Here is a 9,981-nt window from a genome sequence, read left to right as displayed (position 1 = left end):
ATATATATATATATATATATATATACACATAGTAGAGCAATATATCTATGTTCCTGGAAAGCCAGAAAAACAGTCTGCACCTCCCACCCACCACCGCCACCATCTCAGAAAAAAAAGAAAAAAAAGCTTGATATGTTTCTGAAAAACACATCAAGCTTGAAATATGAGGACAAAAACACTTCCTGTCTGATAGTTAAACCTCAGTGACCCAGTGGGTGATAAAAATATATCCAGAATAACAGGCAGGTTTGTGTCAGGGCTGGCATCCTGCAGAGCATGCCCAGGAAGAGAGAAAGGGAGAGAGCGGACACAGCTGGGTTCAAGGTGGGCCTCTAACCCCTGGGCTACATTAAACCAAAGAGATGTCAGCAAAGCGGAAATCCTCCTTAATAATGTGCATGCAAGAAGAACTCTTTCAGACTGACAACAGAAAAAAAAGGCCATGCTTCCTTGTTTATTATAAAGAGACAACTGCATCGAAGCAGCAAAGGCAAAAACACAGTAAAGCAAGGAAACTCATCCTGCTCACCTTTTGACCTGTGAAGCATCATCAGGTAGCATCCTGAATTAGTGAACCACAAAAAAACAGCAGTACCTACCTCGTGATGACTTATAAAAAGCAACTGTAAAACTGCAAGTAAACACATATGTATGAATGGCAAAGTGGCAGAGAATCAAATGAATGCAGGTATAGTCAGCCACCACTGATACACGACACTTGCAGGATGAACAATGAAAGCTGAGATACAAAATAACAGCTAAACAAACCATTTGTTCTATATCACACAAACGCATCCACTGTCATACAAAACATACCAAAACATAAGCTAATAGCATACTCATGTAATGGGCTACATTCATCAGGATTATCAATATGTCAAAAATTCTGCCAAATATTTTTGTCAACTTCTCAATTTATTGCAACCTTGCAACTTAATGTGCTTCACTACGTAGATTAAAAATGCTCTCTGTACATTTTGTTAGTATTCAACTTGATAAATGGAAGCCACACAGTGGTAGCTCACAGCAAAATCAAGCGAAGATGAGGAAAGAGAGTGACCAAGGTCTAACATCAAACACTAAAACTCCAGCGAGTCTCCCAACTCCACTATAAAACCTGTCAGAGATCTGATGTTTGTGTGTATGCACATTTTGGAAAAAATCTGCCATGTAAGGTCAGCAGCCCCCTTTGCATGTCTCTGCTTTGTGTCTTCATGGCAACTTCCTAAATATTCAACTCTTCTCTGTCAGGGCTTCCCGCAACAGGCACAAACATACTCCATCTCATGTAAACACAAACACGCACACACATTTATGTTTCAACAGCTTCAGAGCACATTACTACCACTAACCATAACTACCAGTTGCCTAAATCTTAGCGTAAACCCTAACTTTTCAACACCTTAACCTAAAAATGTAATAGTTTACAATATAGGTATTTATCCCACATAATGATGACAAGCTCCTATTATATGACTGTGTAAACAGTTTTAGGTAACAGCTAACATCAGTAAAAACCACACATTCAAGTTCAAACAGAATACAACCTGGTGCCATGGTGTAAGAGAGCTGGAGGAGCGGACTGTAATTTGTTTCTGTAGTCAGTGTTTCATCATCACTATTTTGGTTCAGTATTCCATTTGTAGCTATTCATTCAGATGAGTATACATGTGTATTCTGAAAATCTTTCAAATTGTGAATCTGTTGTTAACATCCTCAATGTGTATCAGTCAACTCTACTCTCCTGTTAAACTCAGGACTCATGGCGGGTGAGTTTAGTTCAGTGTGGATATCCTGATATAATAGATGAGAGAAGTAATTAACTTGATATTGGTACTTTCTATTATAGATTAGTAATAAGTGGAAACAAGTAAAATGCAGAAACAGCAGATTATTACTATTTAATTACCAAAGTAATATCCTAGTAATAACCCAGTTATAACGACTATGTTCATCGGTTCATCTAAGGATTCGGGTTCATCGCAGGTTGGCAGCTCATCTTTCATTTGTTCATTTAAAGAGTTATAAAATGCCCCTCCTAGAGTCCTTTCCTTAAAACCAGTCTCTGCTGCTAACACAGAAAATTCAATAGAAAATTCTACAGCTGACCTGTTGTCTTGATAGAGATTGAAAATTCTGCCTCTGTTTTGCACAAAGGATAGTCAAAAACTGCCTTAAAGTCAGCAATGAATTGGGGCATAGGTAACCAATTTAGTAGGATGAGTGAGTAGGTAGGCCTCGATCCATCAAACAACCCAGTGAGATGTGATATTTCAGTGTAATCATCAGAAAATGCCTAAGTGCACGAGAAGGAACTCCCCGCAGCGACGTAGCTCGACCCCGAAATGACCGGTCGAGGTGGAAGCCGGATCACAGCCGGTGGGTTGCAAAACAGAGCCACAGTGCTAGCCTGAGCTGGAGCTTGAGAAACTGGAGGTGAAGAAAGCCTGGAGTGGATAGACTGAACTGCTCCCCGAGAACTGCCCCCTAGTGAGATACGGCTACTCCTCTAATGCAGCTAAGTCTGCTGGGTCTAGTAGCTGGCCAGATCGTTCTGTCATGTTTTGCAATTACAACAACCAAAGTGCAGACTTAGACCACGATTAAGAGTTTAAAAAAATTTATGGGAGGCTGTGGGAAGATTGTACTGCTCTGTTGAGAGAGGAGACTGCTGTTACGAAAACTCCTCAATCTTCACACCTCTGCCCCAGAGCTTTTGTCAACTTCAGAGGTTTTTTGCTGATGTAACTCAAACCAGATAGCATTTGCTAAACTTCAGAGGCTGTTTTGGTTTAAAATATTATTAAGATTTGAACTATACAAGGTCCCTGAGAGGGCGATTATCCTTGATATAGAAGATCTACCAGTTAATCCACCAGTCTTAACAGCATACCTATGCAATGAAACCAAATGGCAAAGTTGTTTTCAAGTGTTGCTGTTTTAAAGCCAGTTCTGCACTCGTCACCTGCAGTGAATTTATTAGACTCCTCCATGGATGAGGTCAGTGTGTTTAAGGCAAGGGATATGCTGGGTATTTTACAAACTGAAATAAACACACACACACATGCAAGCACACACACTCTTACACTGACATTTTGGTCTTTGATAGAGTCTCATTAATCCGAGGTATTCATCTGACCCTCTAACCTCAAACCTAAAATGAAGTGTTAACCCTTAAACTGTCCTCTTTATCCAAACATACCTAAAACTCACACTGGATCTCACAAAGATAGAAATACACAGCGCACACACAGTATGACTAAGGCCAGCCAAATGTGTTTGCTGCCTTCTCAGCTCTCATCTGGAAACTCCAGACATGAGATAACGGGGATCCTATGCTGACTGTCTGTCTGACCAAAGGAAAATGACCCCCTGGGCTGAATCCTCTTTCCTACTTCACAGTGCACACACATGTGCGCACGTGCAACTGACACAAAAACAGATGCATACAAACAACCCCCAGCCAGATCCATGGCATTGTCCAATCCCTAATCCCCAACAATTACATCAGGCGGTGTGCGGGTGATCTGTTGCATATGGTAGACAGGAAATTTACACACTCTATCCATTCATTTACTTAGCTGTTTATCAATGATTAATCAGGATACTACATCCTGTCACCCAACTGCAAAACAAGTCATACATCTGCAGGCTAATGGGTAGCCCTGTGTTGTGCAATGTTTAATGTCTGCTCCAACAGATGCATAGATAAAGGTTTTAAAACTGAAAGGCATAAGAAGCACACAGGAACCTTAGGCTATGAGTGCAGGAATAAAAGCCTTTCACTGTACAGCACTTAATAAAAAGCTATTTTTAATCAATGCACAAGAGAAAAAGCATGTAGGTATCCAGATAGAACTGCCTTAATTCTCCATGGCATAGCTTTAACAGCATGCTGCAAAAATTCCTCAAAGATTTTGGTGCTTGTTGACATGACAGCATCACACAGTCGTTGAAGATTTGTCAGCTGCGCATCAATGATGCAAAATCTGTCATCCACAAACCAGTTTGAGAGGATTTGAGCTTTGTGGCATGGTACGTTATCCATAGGAAGATGGATATCCAACAGTACTGATACGAGTTACGTTGGATACTTGCTTTCATGTCATTTATACCAAATTCTGCTGCTGCCATCTTCAAAGCATTTTTATAATCTTTTGCTGTCCAATTCTGGTGGGCCTGTGCAAATTACTGCCTCAGTTTCCTGTTCTTAGCTGACAGGAGTTCCACCATGTGTGGTCATGTGCTGCTGTAACCCATCTGCTTTAAGGTTTGATAGAGATGCTCTTGTGCGTAGCTTCATTGAAATGTTGCTATCCTGTCAACTGAACATTTTTGCCCAGAGAACTACCGCTTACTGGATTTAATTTTTTTTGCTTTGTTTTGCTTTTTTTGTTTGGTTTCTTCTTTTCATTCCATTGTCTGTAAGCCCCAGAAATGGTTTAGTGAGAAAATCAGCAAACTATGTTATGTTTAAAGTCACTTAATAACCTTTCTTTCTGGTTGATTTTCCATTAACTGCCTGCATGAGATCAATGGTAAATTAGGATTCAAATGTAAATAAGTATACATCATGCAGTTTATCCCATTTCAGCTACTCTGATAACCTCCCCATCAAATACGTTCTTACAGGTTTTTTCCGTTTTGCAGGAAATCACAATACAATTTTGTTGTTTGCAAATTTGTTCGTGCAGAGTAGGAAAATACCTGGAACTTTGCTAGAAAAGCTGTAAAAGCAATAAGGGGACATTTGACCAAGCTTTACACATCCAGTGACAGAGCAGTCAAGCCATTCTCTGATGGAGAGTTTTTGGTGGAGTCTCTGCACTAATATGCCCTGAGATAAAGAAACATTTGAGAATGCGGTCTTTCCGAGTGAACTGTAATAAAACAGATTGACGACATTGAAGAAAATCTGGAACACAGCAGCCAATTTTGACTTTCCTCCCTTGGCTTGGAAGAGACCTGTGATGTCCATGACACCGCCCGGTTGCTCATCTTTGTATGTGGGATACAAAAAGCGCTTGAGATCACAGAGATGCTGGTGGCAATGCGCTGAATGAAAAGGACTGTGAATGATTTGTTGACAGAGGTAACTGCATGCTTGGATAATTGTATCATCTTCTCTTAACAGCAGAAGAGATAAAATTAAAACTGAGTGAGTTCAGCTTATTGGTGCAGCCCTCCACAATAGTCCCAGTTTCTTCATGCGCCCCCTTGGGAAGATTAATTGCACGACCCATGATATGATGTAAGGCTCACGTTTTCCACCAATCACGCACTTACTATATAAATCCCACCTATAAGTATCCCATAACCGATATAGTGTATTCATGTTATTTTACTCCTGTGCTTCTTTCCAAATGCAACACAGTTTGGAAACTCAACATGGATCGTTTCCCATCATTGCCATAGTTGCCATTTTCATAGCATTACATTTTTCCAGAGTGGAGAACTTCTGTTTGTTTTTACTGCTACTGTCACACACACAGCTGCCCTGCAACCTGATTCATAGTGCTGAACCTGACAGAGCTCTTTGTATCATAAAATTGGCACACACACTTTACATCGCACACGCGTCGTGCCCGCGCACACACACGCACACACACACACACACACACATACCTTCACCTGCCAGTTATGATAATGTATATTGCCATGCACTAATTACAGATAGCAAACACATCTATTCACAGACATGTGCGCGCAAACACACACCCAATTAAAGAGCGCACGCTGCTGACAGTAAGTAGGTAAGTACGTTCCTTTACATCAGAGTTTCCCCCAGCCTGCCTTGTTGGGAAATAATAAGTAGCATTTAACAGTAAAAGAGAAACAGAGAGAAAGAGAGAGTGAAAAGGGAGAAGGAGAGAGGGAGAGCAGCCACCGTGTCCACTCACACAAAGAGTGTGTTTGAGTGCCAGCATTGCAGATGGAGCAAGTGAGTGCGCAATAACAAGGCTGATGACTGATATTTCTTTAACACTGGAGCCTATTCCTCCACATGGAAAAGAGCAGAAGAACAGGAGGGGTGGTGTCTGGCTAGCTAGAAAGGGAGAAAAAAAAAACAACAAAAAAACGTTGTATTCACCTGATGCCAGACCATAACATTATGACCCAATCCCTGTTATGTTTACTGGTGGGGAACACTCAGTGGTGCAGGAAGCAGCTATAACATTGTTTTTCCCTCCTGTTAAAAAGTCTGTGTTCTAGTAAAACTTTGGGGGGTTCAAACCCACAGCTCCCCTCATTCTGCTTCCAGGGGGAAAGCTGAGTCACCTGAGCCCTCCTCTGCCCTTTAAATCTCTCAATGTATCTTTTCATCTTTCTTTCCTTTTTCCTCCGTTCTCCCCATCTCTTCTTTTTGCCGTTGCACTTACCATAAAGTAGAAGAAAGTCATCCAAGAAGGAATGAGAACATTTTACCCCAAATGTACTAACTGTAAGAATCTGATTTCACGCACTGCACTGCATTAAGTGGAGATGGGATGTGTGTAGTAGATATATATTTATTGAAATACAGTCCAGCTCCTAATGTAATTTTGCCTGTTTGGTGGTATATGGTAGATGTTTTAAAGGTTTGGAGACTGGCAGAGAGCGGGTTAAAAAATAAACATAATAAAGTCCCTCTTTTGTGAGTCATTTAGTGGGTCATGGGTTGCCTTCTCAAGATGTCACCAACACAACAGAGAGATCTTTCACAGATACACACAAGCATAAACAAATATTATGTTACAGGAACAACAACTGAGAACAGAAGGGGAAAGGAGAACAAGAAAAAAAACAGGCCATGATCATAACAAGGCCAAGGCAAGATGGATATGTTGTTGTCTGGGTGAGGACATCGCAGAGCGAACTTTTTAATTACAAATAGATTAGACCGCTGTGATGCTGTTGTGTGGTCTCTGTGTAAACTCCCTACTATTTGGACATGGATTCCTTCTCTTTTGTTTGTCTTCAGGAGACCTAGGAATCTCTCTCTATACCAATGTGTGTACAGGAAAGAGGGAAGGGGGTGGGCTAGCACTAAGGCCTGGGCTCACATGTATTCTAAACAGCTGCACGTTTGAGTCCTAAAACTGTTTCACTAACTGTACATTTGAGCTGCCAACAGCAGTTCCAGTCGCTTCAGAAGTGCATTATGTGTTGGACGGTACCAGCGGCCCGCAACATTAGCAGCATATCAGTTCTCCCTGGAACTGCCTCTGCCTGAGGTCCAGATCTCGGGGTTGTGTGCTGATGTTGTTATTATTGTTTTTCGTGCTGAGAATTGGAGCCCCGGCCAAAATGTACTCTCGTTACAATAAAAAGACCTAGAGGGCCCCTGCTCTGCTCTACACTAGGCTTTATTGGTACAGGAGAGCACCATCAACAATGTCTGTACACAATCAACAAGCAATTTGCTAAGGGGTGGGATGAGAGATCAGCCAGAGAGTGTTCCTTTTCTTTGTCTCTCCTCAAATGGTGAATTTCTGTCACTGACAGCCAGCTTTTGTTCACTTCCTTTTGCGTGTCACCTATAACCACAAAAGGTCATTTGAAGATGTTTTAGATTGTCTAACATGAACACAAGAACACTGTGGAGCACCTCAGATCCAAAAATGAAAATGTGCAAGGGGCAAAACACAATGAGCAGACTAAACAGATGAGACAGACACACAAACACCATATGTGCATACCGGTACTAAAAGTGCCCATGTATTTTACAGACTGTGGAGAGCTCATTTTCAGGCTTTACCATCTCAGGCTACATAGGCAGCATTAACCTTACATGATTGGCAGATTTTCTAGAGACAACCTCGTGCAGGTATGAGGAGAACACGCAAACTCACTTTTCCTTATAAATGGTTATTAATGGTGCGGTGTTCATTTGCCTAAAAATCCCAGGAGAAGACTCAAAGCCCTTCTGGAACCGCATCAGAAAGGGAATCAAATGCAAAAATCTATCATAATCTGAATCCAACGTCAAATCAGAAATGTGGAGTTACCAGCAGTGGTGAATAAGGGAGCAGTTGAAGGTAGCTTTCTTAGGGTTAATACTTTATACGTATACAACTTAAAGTACGTTCATATGGAAGAACATATGAGTTCAACCATTTTTCTGTTTTTTATAAGATAACAGCAACACCAGTGGAATACCCAGGTAATAACAGAACGATTTTCCAAATTTTTAACCTGCATCTGGATATCCAAACTATAACGTGGCTGCTAGCTATCACCATAAAGTGATACATATTAAATGGCGCAATGCTATATGTATTTTGCACTTTAGGATCAAAGCAATTTGGAGACCTTCAGAAGTTGTATAAAATTTCCAGTGCTGTAAAGGAAACACAGATATCAAGAGGTTCTTGAAGACACTTACCGGTCCTTGACACATGTATTTCTTGGCTGTGTACTGCTGGCTGGTATTTCATGAATGGATAACGCTTAGATAACTAGAAGAATACAACTGGGATACTGAAGCAGAGGGTGGGGACCGGGATGGCAGTGGAACCCCAGAGCTACTCGGCCACCACATACTGGGGAAAGCCCAGTCATTCTATCAAAACTATTTTCATAACTTCGTGGAGAAAATTGGCCTCTAGGAGTTTTCCATGCACACCACACAGTAGAAACTCTGTTACAGTAATTGTCCTCTTACAAAAGCGGAGTGCATATACGGTACGGTATTTACAGAAAGAAAATAAAGACTGGTGGGATGGCGGGCAGGAGAGAGGAAAAAGGTAGAGAGAGGGAACGTGAAAGAGAGAGACGAGAGAAAGAAAACTGCTGATCAGGAAAGAGAGTGGGGTTCTACGGATATTCCCCCAACACAAACACATTCAGTGTTGATTTCTGGCATTTTCTTGGCTCTGTGAAGTACAGTAGTTGGCAGAACAGTAAGCTCTGTGATGGTTTGTATGACTCCTTATGGTCTTAGAGGTGGCTTCCTGCTGCCATGGTGTAAGCCCCTTCCCTCTCTTTTTGGTGACCCTTGCCTCTATTCTATCTACAAACTTTATCTTCTGGGGGGTGTTTTTTTGCCCCATTTGACTGTATTTTTTCTCGTTCTTTCTCCTCAAAGCTAGTTTAAAAAGAATAAACCTGGACCCATTTGTACTGCTTGCACCTACTGCCCAGCTGGCATCCATTGTTTGCAATTAGTTCCAAAGCATGTGTTTGACAGCTTGCGCAGTTTACGTGCAAACTGGCTTGTACATTTTTGCAGGCATGCATTTGTGTCAGGGAGCAAATGTGTCCACACATCTAAATAATACACTTTTTTTTGTTCACAAATGTTAAGATCAGCAGAAAATCAGGCAGCCTGGGAAAACCAGGGAAAGACACAGGTCTGAGCAGGTCCAATTATTAAGAATAATCCATCAATATGCAGGCTAAGTCCTGAAGCAGGCTCAGCAAAAAAACATGGCGAAAAAAGTAAAAGCAGAAAAAATGTGGTTCGTACGAAGAGGGAAAGAAAAATCTGTCTTTACAATCCCCCTGTTTCGGCTTGCCAACTTTCTGCTGGCTGTTGGTAGTGCGGAAATGAGAGCGTGCTAGATTCTCCCCTCCCGAGAATAACACAAACCCCTCAAAGCTCAAATCAAACACACAATCCACGTCACAGGAAACCATTTTGAAGCGTAAAACCTCCCAATGGGAGCTCCATTTGAATGCTGCGGGTATGCGCTGCCTTGCTCGCCCCCTGCGCCTCCCACTCTCTCCCCTCCCGCTCTCTCAAGGCTTAAACCACAACCTAACCCGAACCACACAGCCTCTCAGACGACAAGTCTCCCTTTCTCTCACTCCCTGTCCATTACCCCCTTTATTCCTTCCTTTAACTTTTGTTGTTCTTCATCACTTCTCTCTATGGACTATTAACTGTAAAATCATCATTTGGTCAATAGATAGATAGATAGATAGATAGATAGATAGATAGATAGATAGATAGATAGATAGATAGATAGATAGATAGATAGATAGATAGATAGATAGATA

This window comes from Haplochromis burtoni, unplaced genomic scaffold (assembly GCF_018398535.1).
Source record: "Haplochromis burtoni strain Fernald_Lab_line unplaced genomic scaffold, NCSU_Asbu1 Contig_259, whole genome shotgun sequence".
NCBI classification, from domain to species: Eukaryota; Metazoa; Chordata; class Actinopteri; order Cichliformes; family Cichlidae; genus Haplochromis; species Haplochromis burtoni.
This window is presented reverse-complemented; position numbering follows the sequence as displayed.